This window comes from Acanthaster planci, linkage group LG13, assembly GCF_054643075.1.
Source record: "Acanthaster planci isolate LZ-2023a linkage group LG13, COTS_SCS, whole genome shotgun sequence".
NCBI lineage: Eukaryota > Metazoa > Echinodermata > Asteroidea > Valvatida > Acanthasteridae > Acanthaster > Acanthaster planci.
The window spans coordinates 12,387,572-12,405,028 of record NC_141789.1 but is presented as its reverse complement, the minus strand read 5'-3'; the positions used below and the strand labels follow the sequence as shown (position 1 = coordinate 12,405,028).

The 17,457-nt window shown below is 39.9% G+C and overlaps 2 non-coding genes across 2 annotated transcripts; both read right to left on the bottom strand.

Annotated features, from left to right (window-relative positions):
* Nucleotides 1-10,429: 10,429 nt before the first annotated feature.
* On the bottom strand, nucleotides 10,430-10,502 carry Trnaa-agc (transfer RNA alanine (anticodon AGC)). Its single transcript has one exon. It is a non-coding gene; the product is annotated as a tRNA-Ala (tRNA).
* Nucleotides 10,503-17,380: 6,878 nt separating this feature from the next.
* Nucleotides 17,381-17,453, bottom strand: Trnaa-agc (transfer RNA alanine (anticodon AGC)). Its single transcript has one exon. It is a non-coding gene; the product is annotated as a tRNA-Ala (tRNA).
* Nucleotides 17,454-17,457: the final 4 nt, after the last annotated feature.

Below are 17,457 nucleotides of genomic sequence, written 5' to 3'. Positions count from 1 at the left end.
TCATAACCTTTATTAATTGGCGTTACATTACGCAGTTATAAAGAAGGTCCAGTTTTAGAGGCAGGAGGAAACCGGAATACACGGAGAAGAAAACCTGCGAGAGCGAGTATGGACTGTGAACCAAATGCCCTTTCAGAATGGGCCAATCTGGTACTCGAACCCAGGCCTTATTGGTGCAAATGCCAACCGCTACGCTAACATGCTAACCCGCTCCCCCGTCGAGGACTATAGTGTGATTGTATTTACTTAAGGCCCAAGGAAAAATACAAGATGGCAGAAAAAAATACTTTGTGAGGAGCAATCATCGAACTCTGAAACTGTAAGAAAAGTTTCAGACTTGTAGTAAACTGTAAAAAGAAAATAAATGATGGAGAATCCAGGTTTCGATCCTGGTACCTCTCGCATGCTAAGCGAGCGCTCTACCCGATGAGCTAATTCCCCGTGCTTACAAGTGGTGCAAACGAGATATACTACGTACATTAGGTATTTTATGATATGAATTTTATGCTGATTATTATATTAATGGAATTCCTTAGTGGAGTTGCTGGGGAGAAAATCTATAGCAAAATTGTGTAATCGTTCAAATGGTGAACCCGATTTTAAGTACTAGTAGGAAGCAGATGGGTGAAGCTGCGGTGACGTTTCATTTACATATTATTCCTTCGTATTTTTAGGTTCATACCAGAAGTGGTTTTCCTGATTTGTTCTTTATAAATAAATCTCTTTGATATTGAAGAGTCAATAATATGCTGATAATATACTAATCGGTCTTTTCCCAGTGGAATTCAATTGCTGGCAGTTTTTTAGAGGAACTCTAAGGGGCCACAAACTCGAAGATTATTCCTGTTGTTGTTTTAATGTCGCTTTCAGCCACTCACAAGTCCTTTTGCGACAATCACCATGCTTTTTATTCATAACCTTTATTAATTGGCGTTACATTACGCAGTTATAAAGAAGGTCCGGTTTTAGAGGCAGGAGGAAACCGGAATATACGGAGAAGAAAACCTGCGAGAGCGAGTATGGACTGTGAACCAAATGCCCTTTCAGAATGGGCCAATCTGGTACTCGAACCCAGGCCTTATTGGTGCAAATGCCAACCGCTACGCTAACATGCTAACCCGCTCCCCCGTCGAGGACTATAGTGTGATTGTATTTACTTAAGGCCCAAGGAAAAATTACAAGAATGTAGAAAAAAATACTTTTTGAGGAGCAATCGTCGAACTCTGAAACTGTAAGAAAAGTTTCAGACTTGTAGTAAACTGTAAAAAGAAAATAAATGATGGAGAATCCAGGTTTCGATCCTGGTACCTCTCGCATGCTAAGCGAGCGCTCTACCCGATGAGCTAATTCCCCGTGATTACAAGTGGTGCAACCAAGATATACTACGTACATTAGGTATTTTAAGATATGAATTTTATGCCGATTATTATGTTGATGGAATTTCTTAGTGGAGCTGCTGGGGAGAAAATCTATAGCAAAATTGTGTAATCGTTCAAATGGTGAACCCGATTTTAAGTACTAGTAGGAAGCTGATGGGTGAAGCTGCGGTGACGTTTCATTTACATATTATTCCTTCGTATTTTTAGGTTCATACCAGAAGTGGTTTTCCTGATTTGTTCTTTATAAATAAATCTCTATGATATTTAAGAGTCAATAATATACTAATCGGTCTTTTTCCAGTGGAATTCAATTGCTGGCAGTTTTTTAGAGGAACTCTTAGGGGCCACAAACTCGAAGATTATTCCTATTGTTGTTTTAATGTCGCTTTCAGCCACTCACAAGTCTTTTTGCGACAATCACCGTGCTTTTTATTCATAACCTTTATTAATTGGCGTTACATTACGCAGTTATACAGAAGGTCCGGTTTTAGAGGCAGGAGGAAACCGGAATACACGGAGAAGAAAACCTGCGAGAGCGAGTATGGACTGTGAACCAAATGCCCTTTCAGAATGGGCCAATCTGGTACTCGAACCCAGGCCTTATTGGTGCAAATGCCAACCGCTACGCTAACACGCTAACATGCTAACCCGCTCCCCCGTCGAGGACTATAGTGTGATTGTATTTACTTAAGGCCCAAGGAAAAATACAAGAATGTAGGAAAAAATACTTTGTGAGGAGCAATCGTCGAACTCTGAAACTGTAAGAAAAGCTTCAGACTTGTAGTAAACTGTAAAAAGAAAATAAATGATGGAAAATCCAGGTTTCGATCCTGGTACCTCTCGCATGCTAAGCGAGCGCTCTACCCGATGAGCTAATTCCCCGTGCTTACAAGTGGTGCAAACGAGATATACTACGTACATTAGGTATTTTATGATATGAATTTTATGCTGATTATTATATTAATGGAATTCCTTACTGGAGCTGCTGGGGAGAAAATCTATAGCAAAATTGTGTAATCGTTCAAATGGTGAACCCGATTTTAAGTACTAGTAGGAAGCTGATGGGTGAAGCTGCGGTGACGTTTCATTTACATATTATTCCTTCGTATTTTTAGGTTCATACCAGAAGTGGTTTTCCTGATTTGTTCTTTATAAATAAATTTCTTTGATATTGAAGAGTCAATAATATGCTGATAATATACTAATCGGTCTTTTCCCAGTGGAATTCAATTGCTGGCAGTTTTTTAGAGGAACTCTAAGGGGCCACAAACTCGAAGATTATTCCTGTTGTTGTTTTAATGTCGCTTTCAGCCACTCACAAGTCCTTTTGCGGCAATCACCATGCTTTTTATTCATAACCTTTATTAATTGGCGTTACATTACGCAGTTATAAAGAAGGTCCGGTTTTAGAGGCAGGAGGAAACCGGAATATACGGAGAAGAAAACCTGCGAGAGCGAGTATGGACTGTGAACCAAATGCCCTTTCAGAATGGGCCAATCTGGTACTCGAACCCAGGCCTTATTGGTGCAAATGCCAACCGCTACGCTAACATGCTAACCCACTCCCCCGTCGAGGACTATAGTGTGATTGTATTTACTTAAGGCCCCAGGAAAAATACAAGAATGTAGAAAAAAATACTTTGTGAGGAGCAATCGTCGAACTCTGAAACTGTAAGAAAAGTTTCAGACTTGTAGTAAACTGTAAAAAGAAAATAAATGATGGAGAATCCAGGTTTCGATCCTGGTACCTCTCGCATGCTAAGCGAGCGCTCTACCCGATGAGCTAATTCCCCGTGATTACAAGTGGTGCAACCGAGATATACTACGTACATTAGGTATTTTAAGATATGAATTTTATGCCGATTATTATATTAATGGAATTTCTTAGTGGAGCTGCTGGGGAGAAAATCAATAGCAAAATTGTGTAATCGTTCAAATGGTGAACCCGATTTTAAGTACTAGTAGGAAGCTGATGGGTGAAGCTGCGGTGACGTTTCATTTACATATTATTCCTTCGTATATTTAGGTTCATACCAGAAGTGGTTTTCCTGATTTGTTCTTTATAAATAAATCTCTATGATATTGAAGAGTCAATAATATACTAATCGGTCTTTTCCCAGTGGAATTCAATTGCTGGCAGTTTTTTAGAGGAACTCTAAGGGGCCACAAACTCGAAGATTATTCCTGTTGTTGTTTTAATGTCGCTTTCAGCCACTCACAAGTCCTTTTGCGACAATCAGCGTGCTTTTTATTCATAACCTTTATTAATTGGCGTTACATTACGCAGTTATAAAGAAGGTCCGGTTTTAGAGGCAGGAGGAAACCGGAATATACGGAGAAGAAAACCCGGCGAGAGCGAGTATGGACTGTGAACCAAATGCCCTTTCAGAATGGGCCAATCTGGTACTCGAACCCAGGCCTTATTGGTGCAAATGCCAACCGCTACGCTAACATGCTAACATGCTAACCCGCTCCCCCGTCGAGGACTATAGTGTGATTGTATTTACTTAAGGCCCAAGGAAAAATACAAGAATGTAGGAAAAAATACTTTGTGAGGAGCAATCGTCGAACTCTGAAACTGTAAGAAAAGTTTCAGACTTGTAGTAAACTGTAAAAAGAAAAGAAATGATGGAGAATCCAGGCTTCGATCCTGGTACCTCTCGCATGCTAAGCGAGCGCTCTACCCGATGAGCTAATTCCCCGTGCTTACAAGTGGTGCAAACGAGATATACTACGTACATTAGGTATTTTATGATATGAATTTTATGCTGATTATTATATTAATGGAATTCCTTAGTGGAGCTGCTGGGGAGAAAATCTATAGCAAAATTGTGTAATCGTTCAAATGGTGAACCCGATTTTAAGTACTAGTAGGAAGCTGATGGGTGAAGCTGCGGTGACGTTTCATTTACATATTATTCCTTCGTATTTTTAGGTTCATACCAGAGGTGGTTTTCCTGATTTGTTCTTTATAAATAAATCTCTTTGATATTGAAGAGTCAATAATATGCTGATAATATACTAATCGGTCTTTTCCCAGTGGAATTCAATTGCTGGCAGTTTTTTAGAGGAACTCTAAGGGGCCACAAACTCGAAGATTATTCCTGTTGTTGTTTTAATGTCGCTTTCAGCCACTCACAAGTCCTTTTGCGACAATCAGCGTGCTTTTTATTCATAACCTTTATTAATTGGCGTTACATTACGCAGTTATAAAGAAGGTCCGGTTTTAGAGGCAGGAGGAAACCGGAATACACGGAGAAGAAAACCTGCGAGAGCGAGTATGGACTGTGAACCAAATGCCCTTTCAGAATGGGCCAATCTGGTACTCGAACCCAGGCCTTATTGGTGCAAATGCCAACCGCTACGCTAACATGCTAACCCGCTCCCCCGTCGAGGACTATAGTGTGATTGTATTTACTTAAGGCCCAAGGAAAAATTACAAGAATGTAGAAAAAATACTTTGTGAGGAGCAATCATCGAACTCTGAAACTGTAAGAAAAGTTTCAGACTTGTAGTAAACTGTAAAAAGAAAATAAATGATGGAGAATCCAGGTTTCGATCCTGGTACCTCTCGCATGCTAAGCGAGTGCTCTACCCGATGAGCTAATTCCCCGTGCTTACAAGTGGTGCAAACGAGATATACTACGTACATTAGGTATTTTATGATATGAATTTTATGCTGATTATTATATTAATTTAATTTCTAAGTGGAGCTGCTGGGGAGAAAATCTATAGCAAAATTGTGTAATCGTTCAAATGGTGAACCCGATTTTAAGTACTAGTAGGAAGCTGATGGGTGAAGCTGCGATGAAGTTTCATTTACATATTATTCCTTCGTATATTTAGGTTCATACCAGAAGTGGCTTTCCTGATTTGTTCTTTATAAATAAATCTCTATGATATTTAAGAGTCAATAATATACTAATCGGTCTTTTTCCAGTGGAATTCAATTGCTGGCAGTTTTTTAGAGGAACTCTAAGGGGCCACAAACTCGAAGATTATTCCTGTTGTTGTTTTAATGTCGCTTTCAGCCACTCACAAGTCTTTTGGCGACAATCAGCGTGCTTTTTATTCATAACCTTTATTAATTGGCGTTACATTACGCAGTTATAAAGAAGGTCCGGTTTTAGAGGCAGGAGGAAACCGGAATACACGGAGAAGAAAACCTGCGAGAGCGAGTATGGACTGTGAACCAAATGCCCTTTCAGAATGGGCCAATCTGGTACTCGAACCCAGGCCTTATTGGTGCAAATGCCAACCGCTACGCTAACACGCTAACACGCTAACCCGCTAACACGCTAACCTGCTCCCCCGTCGAGGACTATAGTGTGATTGTATTTACTTAAGGCCCAAGGAAAAATTACAAGAATGTAGAAAAAATACTTTGTGAGGAGCAATCATCGAACTCTGAAACTGTAAGAAAAGTTTCAGACTTGTAGTAAACTGTAAAAAGAAAATAAATGATGGAGAATCCAGGTTTCGATCCTGGTACCTCTCGCATGCTAAGCGAGCGCTCTACCCGATGAGCTAATTCCCCGTGCTTACAAGTGGTGCAAACGAGATATACTACGTACATTAGGTATTTTATGATATGAATTTTATGCTGATTATTATATTAATGGAATTTCTAAGTGGAGCTGCTGGGGAGAAAATCTATAGCAAAATTGTGTAATCGTTCAAATGGTGAACCCGATTTTAAGTACTAGTAGGAAGCTGATGGGTGAAGCTGCGATGAAGTTTCATTTACATATTATTCCTTCGTATTTTTAGGTTCATACCAGAAATGGTTTTCCTGATTTGTTCCTTATAAATAAATCTCTTTGATATTTAAGAGGCAATAATATGCTGATATATACTAATCGGTCTTTTCCCAGTGGAATTCAATTGCTGGCAGTTTTTTAGAGGAACTCTTAGGGGCCACAAACTCGAAGATTATTCCTGTTGTTGTTTTAATGTCGCTTTCAGCCACTCACAAGTCTTTTTGCGACAATCACCGTGCTTTTTATTCATAACTTTTATTAATTGGCGTTACATTACGCAGTTATAAAGAAGGTCCGGTTTTAGAGGCAGGAGGAAACCGGAATACACGGAGAAGAAACCTGCGAGAGCGAGTATGGACTGTGAACCAAATGCCTTTTCAGAATGGGCCAATCTGGTACTCGAACCCAGGCCTTATTGGTGCAAATGCCAACCGCTACGCTAACACGCTAACATGCTAACCCGCTCCCCCGTCGATGACTGTAGTGTGATTGTATTTACTTAAGGCCCAAGGAAAAATACAAGAATGCAGAAAAAAATACTTTGTGAGGAGCAATCGTCGAACTCTGAAACTGTAAGAAAAGTTTCAGACTTGTAGTAAACTGTAAAAAGAAAATAAATGATGGAGAATCCAGGTTTCGATCCTGGTACCTCTCGCATGCTAAGCGAGCGCTCTACCCGATGAGCTAATTCCCCGTGCTTGTAAGTGGTGCAAACGAGATATACTACGTACATAAGGTATTTTATGATATGAATTTTATGCTGATTATTATATTAATGGAATTTCTTAGTGGAGCTGTGGGGAGAAAATCTATAGCAAAATTGTGTAATCGTTCAAATGGTGAACCCGATTTTAAGTACTAGTAGGAAGCTGATGGGTGAAGCTGCGGTGACGTTTCATTTACATATTATTCCTTCGTATATTTAGGTTCATACCAGAAGTGGTTTTCCTGATTTGTTCTTTATAAATAAATCTCTATGATATTTAAGAGTCAATAATATACTAATCGGTCTTTTTCCAGTGGAATTCAATTGCTAGCAGTTTTTTAGAGGAACTCTAAGGGGCCACAAACTCGAAGATTATTCCTGTTGTTGTTTTAATGTCGCTTTCAGCCACTCACAAGTCTTTTGGCGACAATCAGCGTGCTTTTTATTCATAACCTTTATTAATCGGCGTTACATTACGCAGTTATAAAGAAGGTCCGGTTTTAGAGGCAGGAGGAAACCGGAATACACGGAGAAGAAAACCTGCGAGAGCGAGTATGGACTGTGAACCAAATGCCCTTTCAGAATGGGCCAATCTGGTACTCGAACCCAGGCCTTATTGGTGCAAATGCCAACCGCTACGCTAACATGCTAACACGCTAACCCGCTAACACGCTAACCCGCTCCCCCGTCGAGGACTATAGTGTGATTGTATTTACTTAAGGCCCAAGGAAAAATTACAAGAATGTAGAAAAAATACTTTGTGAGGAGCAATCATCAAACTTTGAAACTGTAAGAAAAGTTTCAGACTTGTAGTAAACTTTAAAAAGAAAATAAATGATGGAGAATCCAGGTTTCGATCCTGGTACCTCTCGCATGCTAAGCGAGCGCTCTACCCGATGAGCTAATTCCCCGTGCTTACAAGTGGTGCAAACGAGATATACTACGTACATTAGGTATTCTATGATATGAATTTTATGCTGATTATTATATTAATGGAATTTCTAAGTGGAGCTGCTGGGGAGAAAATCTGTAGCAAAATTGTGTAATCGTTCAAATGGTGAACCCGATTTTAAGTACTAGTAGGAAGCTGATGTGTGAAGCTGCGATGACGTTACCTTTACATATTATTCCTTCGTATTTTTAGGTTCATACCAGAAGTGGTTTTCCTGATTTGTTCTTTATAAATAAATCTCTATAATATTGAAGAGTCAATAATATACTAATCGGTCTTTTTCCAGTGGAATTCAATTGCTGGCAGTTTTTTAGAGGAACTCTTAGGGGCCACAAACTCGAAGATTATTCCTGTTGTTGTTTTAATGTCGCTTTCAGCCACTCACAAGTCTTTTTGCGACAATCAGCGTGCTTTTTATTCATAACCTTTATTAATTGGCGTTACATTACGCAGTTATAAAGAAGGTCCGGTTTTAGAGGCAGGAGGAAACCGGAATATACGGAGAAGAAAACCTGCGAGAGCGAGTATGGACTGTGAACCAAATGCCCTTTCAGAATGGGCCAATCTGGTACTCGAACCCAGGCCTTATTGGTGCAAATGCCAACCGCTACGCTAACACGCTAACATGGTAACCCGCTCCCCCGTCGAGGACTATAGTGTGATTGTATTTACTTAAGGCCCAAGGAAAAATACAAGAATGTAGGAAAAAATACTTTGTGAGGAGCAATCGTCGAACTCTGAAACTGTAAGAAAAGTTTCAGACTTGTAGTAAACTGTAAAAAGAAAATAAATGATGGAGAATCCAGGCTTCGATCCTGGTACCTCTCGCATGCTAAGCGAGCGCTCTACCCGATGAGCTAATTCCCCGTGCTTACAAGTGGTGCAAACGAGATATACTACGTATATTAGGTATTTTATGATATGAATTTTATGCTGATTATTATATTAATGGAATTCCTTAGTGGAGCTGCTGGGGAGAAAATCTATAGCAAAATTGTGTAATCGTTCAAATGGTGAACCCGATTTTAAGTACTAGTAGGAAGCTGATGGGTGAAGCTGCGGTGACGTTTCATTTACATATTATTCCTTCGTATTTTTAGGTTCATACCAGAAGTGGTTTTCCTGATTTGTTCTTTATAAATAAATCTCTTTGATATTGAAGAGTCAATAATATGCTGATAATATACTAATCGGTCTTTTCCCAGTGGAATTCAATTGCTGGCAGTTTTTTAGAGGAACTCTAAGGGGCCACAAACTCGAAGATTATTCCTGTTGTTGTTTTAATGTCGCTTTCAGCCACTCACAAGTCCTTTTGCGACAATCAGCGTGCTTTTTATTCATAACCTTTACTAATTGGCGTTACATTACGCAGTTATAAAGAAGGTCCGGTTTTAGAGGCAGGAGGAAACCGGAATACACGGAGAAGAAAACCTGCTAGAGCGAGTATGGACTGTGAACCAAATGCCCTTTCAGAATGGGCCAATCTGGTACTCGAACCCAGGCCTTATTGGTGCAAATGCCAACCGCTACGCTAACACGCTAACATGCTAACCCGCTCCCCCGTCGAGGACTATAGTGTGATTGTATTTACTTAAGGCCCAAGGAAAAGTACAAGAATGTAGAAAAAAATACTTTGTGAGGAGCAATCGTCGAACTCTGAAACTGTAAGAAAAGTTTCAGACTTGTAGTAAACTGTAAAAAGAAAATAAATGATGGAGAATCCAGGTTTCGATCCTGGTACCTCTCGCATGCTAAGCGAGCGCTCTACCCGATGAGCTAATTCCCCGTGCTTACAAGTGGTGCAAACGAGATATACTACGTACATTAGGTATTTTATGATATGAATTTTATGCTGATTATTATATTAATGGAATTCCTTAGTGGAGCTGCTGGGGAGAAAATCTATAGCAAAATTGTGTAATCGTTCAAATGGTGAACCCGATTTTAAGTACTAGTAGGAAGCTGATGGGTGAAGCTGCGGTGACGTTTCATTTACATATTATTCCTTCGTATTTTTAGGTTCATACCAGAAGTGGTTTTCCTGATTTGTTCTTTATAAATAAATCTCTTTGATATTGAAGAGTCAATAATATGCTGATAATATACTAATCGGTCTTTTCCCAGTGGAATTCAATTGCTGGCAGTTTTTTAGAGGAACTCTAAGGGGCCACAAACTCGAAGATTATTCCTGTTGTTGTTTTAATGTCGCTTTCAGCCACTCACAAGTCCTTTTGCGACAATCACCATGCTTTTTATTCATAACCTTTATTAATTGGCGTTACATTACGCAGTTATAAAGAGGGTCCGGTTTTAGAGGCAGGAGGAAACCGGAATATACGGAGAAGAAAACCTGCGAGAGCGAGTATGGACTGTGAACCAAATGCCCTTTCAGAATGGGCCAATCTGGTACTCGAACCCAGGCCTTATTGGTGCAAATGCCAACCGCTACGCTAACACGCTAACATGCTAACCCGCTCCCCCGTCGATGACTATAGTGTGATTGTATTTACTTAAGGCCCAAGGAAAAATACAAGAATGCAGAAAAAAATACTTTGTGAGGAGCAAGCTTCGAACTCTGAAACTGTAAGAAAAGTTTCAGACTCGTAGTAAACTGTAAAAAGAAAATAAATGATGGAGAATCCAGGTTTCGATCCTGGTACCTCTCGCATGCTAAGCGAGCGCTCTACCGGGTGAGCTAATTCCCCGTGCTTGTAAGTGGTGCAAACGATATATACTACGTACATTAGGTATTTTATGATATGAATTTTATGCTGATTATTATATTAATGGAATTTCTTAGTGGAGCTGCTGGGGAGAAAATCTATAGCAAAATTGTGTAATCGTTCAAATGGTGAACCCGATTTTAAGTACTAGTAGGAAGCTGATGGGTGAAGCTGCGGTGACGTTTCATTTACATATTATTCCTTCGTATTTTTAGGTTCATACCAGAAGTGGTTTTCCTGATTTGTTCTTTATAAATAAATCTCTATGATATTGAAGAGTCAATAATATACTAATCGGTCTTTTTCCAGTGGAATTCAATTGCTGGCAGTTTTTTAGAGGAACTCTAAGGGGCCACAAACTCGAAGATTATTCCTGTTGTTGTTTTAATGTCGCTTTCAGCCACTCACAAGTCTGTTTGCGACAATAACTATGCTGTTATTCATAACCTTTATTAATCGGCGTTACATTACGCAGTTATAAAGAAGGTCCAGTTTTAGAGGCAGGAGGAAACCGGAATACACGGAGAAGAAAACCTGCGAGAGCGAGTATGGACTGTGAACCAAATGCCCTTTAAGAATGGGCCAAGCCGGTACTCGAACCCACGCCTTATTGGTGGAAATGCCAACCGCTACGCTAACACGCTAACACGCTAACACGCTAACACGCTAACACGCTAACCCGCTCCCCCGTCGAGGACTATAGTGTGATTAAATTTACTTAAGGCCCAAGGAAAAATTACAAGAATGTAGAAAAAATACTTTGTGAGGAGCAATCATCGAACTCTGAAACTGTAAGAAAAGTTTCAGACTTGTAGTAAACTGTAAAAAGAAAATAAATGATGGAGAATCCAGGTTTCGATCCTGGTACCTCTCGCATGCTAAGCGAGCGCTCTACCCGATGAGCTAATTCCCCGTGCTTACAAGTGGTGCAAACGAGATATACTACGTACATTAGGTATTTTAAGATATGAATTTTATGCTGATTATTATATTAATGGAATTTCTAAGTGGAGCTGCTGGGGAGAAAATCTATAGCAAAATTGTGTAATCGTTCAAATGGTGAACCCGATTTTAAGTACTAGTAGGAAGCTGATGGGTGAAGCTGCGATGAAGTTTCATTTACATATTATTCCTTTGTATTTTTAGGTTCATACCAGAAATGGTTTTCCTGATTTGTTCCTTATAAATAAATCTCTTTGATATTTAAGAGGCAATAATATGCTGATATATACTAATCGGTCTTTTCCCAGTGGAATTCAATTGCTGGCAGTTTTTTAGAGGAACTCTTAGGGGCCACAAACTCGAAGATTATTCCTGTTGTTGTTTTAATGTCGCTTTCAGCCACTCACAAGTCTTTTTGCGACAATCACCGTGCTTTTTATTCATAACTTTTATTAATTGGCGTTACATTACGCAGTTATAAAGAAGGTCCGGTTTTAGAGGCAGGGGGAAACCGGAATACACGGAGAAGAAAACCTGCGAGAGCGAGTATGGACTGTGAACCAAATGCCTTTTCAGAATGGGCCAATCTGGTACTCGAACCCAGGCCTTATTGGTGCAAATGCCAACCGCTACGCTAACACGCTAACATGCTAACCCGCTCCCCCGTCGAGGACTATAGTGTGATTGTATTTACTTAAGGCCCAAGGAAAAATTACAAGAATGTAGAAAAAAATACTTTGTGAGGAGCAATCATCGAACTCTGAAACTGTAAGAAAAGTTTCAGACTTGTAGTAAACTGTAAAAAGAAAATAAATGATGGAGAATCCAGGTTTCGATCCTGGTACCTCTCGCACGCTAAGCGAGCGCTCTACCCGATGAGCTAATTCCCCGTGCTTACAAGTGGTGCAAACGAGATATACTACGTACATTAGGTATTTTATGATATGAATTTTATGCTGATTATTATATTAATGGAATTTCTTAGTGGAGCTGCTGGGGAGAAAATCTATAGCAAAATTGTGTAATCGTTCAAATGGTGAACCCGATTTTAAGTACTAGTAGGAAGCTGATGTGTGAAGCTGCGATGACGTTACCTTTACATATTATTCCTTCGTATTTTTAGGTTCATACCAGAAGTGGTTTTCCTGATTTGTTCTTTATAAATAAATCTCTATAATATTGAAGAGTCAATAATATACTAATCGGTCTTTTTCCAGTGGAATTCAATTGCTAGCAGTTTTTTAGAGGAACTCTTAGGGGCCACAAACTCGAAGATTATTCCTGTTGTTGTTTTAATGTCGCTTTCAGCCACTCACAAGTCTTTTTGCGACAATCAGCGTGCTTTTTATTCATAACCTTTATTAATTGGCGTTGCATTACGCAGTTATAAAGAAGGTCCGGTTTTAGAGGCAGGAGGAAACCGGAATACACGGAGAAGAAAACCTGCGAGAGTGAGTATGGACTGTGAACCAAATGCCCTTTCAGAATGGGCCAATCTGGTACTCGAACCCAGGCCTTATTGGTGCAAATGCCAACCGCTACGCTAACACGCTAACATGGTAACCCGCTCCCCCGTCGAGGACTATAGTGTGATTGTATTTACTTAAGGCCCAAGGAAAAATACAAGAATGTAGGAAAAAATACTTTGTGAGGAGCAATCGTCGAACTCTGAAACTGTAAGAAAAGTTTCAGACTTGTAGTAAACTGTAAAAAGAAAATAAATGATGGAGAATCCAGGCTTCGATCCTGGTACCTCTCGCATGCTAAGCGAGCGCTCTACCCGATGAGCTAATTCCCCGTGCTTACAAGTGGTGCAAACGAGATATACTACGTATATTAGGTATTTTATGATATGAATTTTATGCTGATTATTATATTAATGGAATTCCTTAGTGGAGCTGCTGGGGAGAAAATCTATAGCAAAATTGTGTAATCGTTCAAATGGTGAACCCGATCTTAAGTACTAGTAGGAAGCTGATGGGTGAAGCTGCGGTGACGTTTCATTTACATATTATTCCTTCGTATTTTTAGGTTCATACCAGAAGTGGTTTTCCTGATTTGTTCTTTATAAATAAATCTCTTTGATATTGAAGAGTCAATAATATGCTGATAATATACTAATCGGTCTTTTCCCAGTGGAATTCAATTGCTGGCAGTTTTTTAGAGGAACTCTAAGGGGCCACAAACTCGAAGATTATTCCTGTTGTTGTTTTAATGTCGCTTTCAGCCACTCACAAGTCCTTTTGCGACAATCAGCGTGCTTTTTATTCATAACCTTTATTAATTGGCGTTACATTACGCAGTTATAAAGAAGGTCCGGTTTTAGAGGCAGGAGGAAACCGGAATACACGGAGAAGAAAACCTGCGAGAGCGAGTATGGACTGTGAACCAAATGCCCTTTCAGAATGGGCCAATCTGGTACTCGAACCCAGGCCTTATTGGTGCAAATGCCAACCGCTACGCTAACACGCTAACATGCTAACCCGCTCCCCCGTCGAGGACTATAGTGTGATTGTATTTACTTAAGGCCCAAGGAAAAATACAAGAATGCAGAAAAAAATACTTTGTGAGGAGCAATCATCGAACTCTGAAACTGTAAGAAAAGTTTCAGACTTGTAGTAAACTGTAAAAAGAAAATAAATGATGGAGAATCCAGGTTTCGATCCTGGTACCTCTCGCATGCTAAGCGAGCGCTCTACCCGATGAGCTAATTCCCCGTGCTTACAAGTGGTGCAAACGAGATATACTACGTACATTAGGTATTTTATGATATGAATTTTATGCTGATTATTATATTAATGGAATTTCTTAGTGGAGCTGCTGGGGAGAAAATCTATAGCAAAATTGTGTAATCGTTCAAATGGTGAACCCGATTTTAAGTACTAGTAGGAAGCTGATGGGTGAAGCTGCGGTGACGTTACCTTTACATATTATTCCTTCGTATTTTTAGGTTCATACCAGAAGTGGTTTTCCTGATTTGTTCTTTATAAATCTCTATGATATTTAAGAGTCAATAATATACTAATCGGTCTTTTTCCAGTGGAATTCAATTGCTGGCAGTTTTTTAGAGGAACTCTTAGGGGCCACAAACTCGAAGATTATTCCTGTTGTTGTTTTAATGTCGCTTTCATCCACTCACAAGTCTTTTTGCGACAATCACCATGCTTGTATCCATAACCTTTATTAACTGGCGTTATATTACGCAGTTATAAAGAAGGTCCGGTTTTAGAGGCAGGAGGAAACCGGAATACACGGAGAAGAAAACCTGCGAGAGCGAGTATATGGACTGTGAACCAAATGCCCTTTCAGAATGGGCCAAGCCGGTACTCGAACCCAAGCCTTATTGGTGCAAATGCCAACCGCTACGCTAACATGCTAACCCGCTCCCCCGTCGAGGACTATAGTGTGATTGTTTTTACTTAAGGCCCAAGGAAAAATACAAGAATGTAGAAAAAAATACTTTGTGAGGAGCAATCATCGAACTCTGAAACTGTAAGAAAAGTTTCAGACTTGTAGTAAACTGTAAAAAGAAAATAAATGATGGAGAATCCAGGTTTCGATCCTGGTACCTCTCGCACGCTAAGCGAGCGCTCTACCCGATGAGATAATTCCCCGTGCTTACAAGTGGTGCAAACGAGATATACTACATACATTAGGTATTTTATGATATGAATTTTATGCTGATTATTATATTAATGGGACTTCTTAGTGGAACTGCTGGGGAGAAAATCTATAGCAAAATTGTGTAATCGTTCAAATGGTGAACCCGATTTTAAGTACTAGTAGGGAGCTGATGGGTGAAGATGCGGTGACGTTTCATTTACATTTTATTCCTTCGTATATTTAGGTTCATACCAGAAGTGGTTCTCCTGATTTGTTCTTTATAAATAAATTGAAATTTGAAATTGAAATTCTTTATAAATATATTGAAGAGTTAGTAATATGCTGATAATATGCTAACCCGCTCGCCCGTCGAGGTTAATATCTGTTCGTGTTTAGTTAAGGCCAGAGGAAAAGTACAAGGCTGTGTAAGGAGAGATTATCAAACTCTCAAAGTGCAAAAAGTGACACAATCGTAAGCAAGAGTGAAATAGTTTCACTCATGTGATCGTGTGTACTTGAGTAGCAACCCCTAGGGAAAAAAATGTATTATACAGTATTGTGTGAGGGGTCCCGGCTTGGCCCAGGCTTTAAGTGCATTTGGTTTCCAGTCCATACTCACTCTCGCAGGTTTTCTCCGGCTACTCCTGTTTCCTCCTTCCTCTAAAACTGGACCTTCTTCCTAACTCCGTAATGTGATTCGGATCAATAAAGGTCATGAATAAAAGCAGAGTTATTGGCGGAAATAGCCTTAGTGCCTTCAAACACTGCTGGTATGAACCCCAAAATATAATATGTAAATGAAACGTCAACGTTTCAGAAGGACGCAGCTGCAGGTGGATTAACGTTCAGCATACACATTATGCTCCTTTTTATAGATGAGTAGGCCTATATCATTTATTCATGCAAAAACATGCCCCATCTCCAGTGAACAGATAAAGAATTGAAGAAACTCTTAATCTCTGTTACATTTATCCACAAACCGCTGTGAAAATATGGCTCTTCTGTCAGCGGCTGGCAGGAGTTGATGCTGAACATGGATGTGATATAGATGAAGGTGTAATTCACTCTAGTGATGGTGTTGAATGTCGAATGAGGTGTACCCATTCTCCTACTGCTAATCTTTGGGATTCTTTCAACTAGCTTCTCTTACGCCTACCAATTCGACATTTTCCCTTTTTTCCTGATCGAGACCTTTCCGTTCATAGACACCCATGGGTCGACCTGTGAGACTTGTGCCATGTTTTAGTCCCGGTTCTGTTGGCGATTCTCAGTTCGGAAGTGAATCCTGAATGCATTTTGAGCCTTTTAACATACCCTTTTTGTTTCATGGTACTTCGGGACAACAAATGCCCTCTGCTCAACTTAGGCTAGCCTGGCCCATGTTTGCAGATGAAGTCAAACTTGCCTACATACAGCATGCAACATGCTTTGCTGCGTCCAGTAGGCTAAGCACGTTACGCAATGCAGGTAGGATGATGTGTTGAGAAGGTAGGCCTACAATAAGAGCAAATATTGCCTACGCCCCATGTTCATTGTAATTTAAAATATCATCAAACTTGTCACAGTGCCGATTTCGATCAGTAACGTCGGTCTACTGAGTTTGTTCACTCATCTGTGTAACACCACAAGCAAAGAGGGCATTCTGCCTCTCCAGAGATACATATTTCCCTTCCTCATATTTGAAGTAGCTTTGCCGTTACAGAAATGTTTATTTCGGTATAATTTACGTGGACACCCTGTATACTAATTTCTTTTTCCTTTTTCTGTACCACTGAAAATGCATCGGTGGTTCCCAGACAACTGAAGTTTTTTAACATCATCTTCCATGCACAGATAATTACGCTTAATCATCACACCAGGGAGTTAACAACGCCTACGACAGCCTAAAGGATGTTCTTCGAGAGATATGGAAGAGGTTCTACAAGATCGTATCATGCGGCTCACGACAAAGTCATGCCTGGCCTTCCACAGCACACAGAGGGAATTCTTACTCCCATCCAAATGTCGGATCCAAAAATGCCACGCGAAATCCAAAAATGCGACGCGGGCGATAGCACATAATGGAACACCCCTTCGTGCACGGCAAAATTATATAACAACAGGTCCCAGATAGAAGTGGGATTCCATTTTAGAGGAACTGCTAGAGACAAAATAATGAGCTTTTTTTTTATTGCGTGATCGTGTTTACGTAATAAGTAGCAATCCCAAGGGAAGAAAAATAGATCCAATTATGTGTGAGGAGCAATGATCAAACTCAAAGTGCAAAACACTGCAAAATCATATTTTCATTTAAAAAAAGGCGAAAAACGTTTCCTTGGAGAATCCGGGTATCGATCCCGGTGCCTCTCGCATGCTAAGCGAGCGCTCTACCACTTGAGCTAATCCCCCTGTT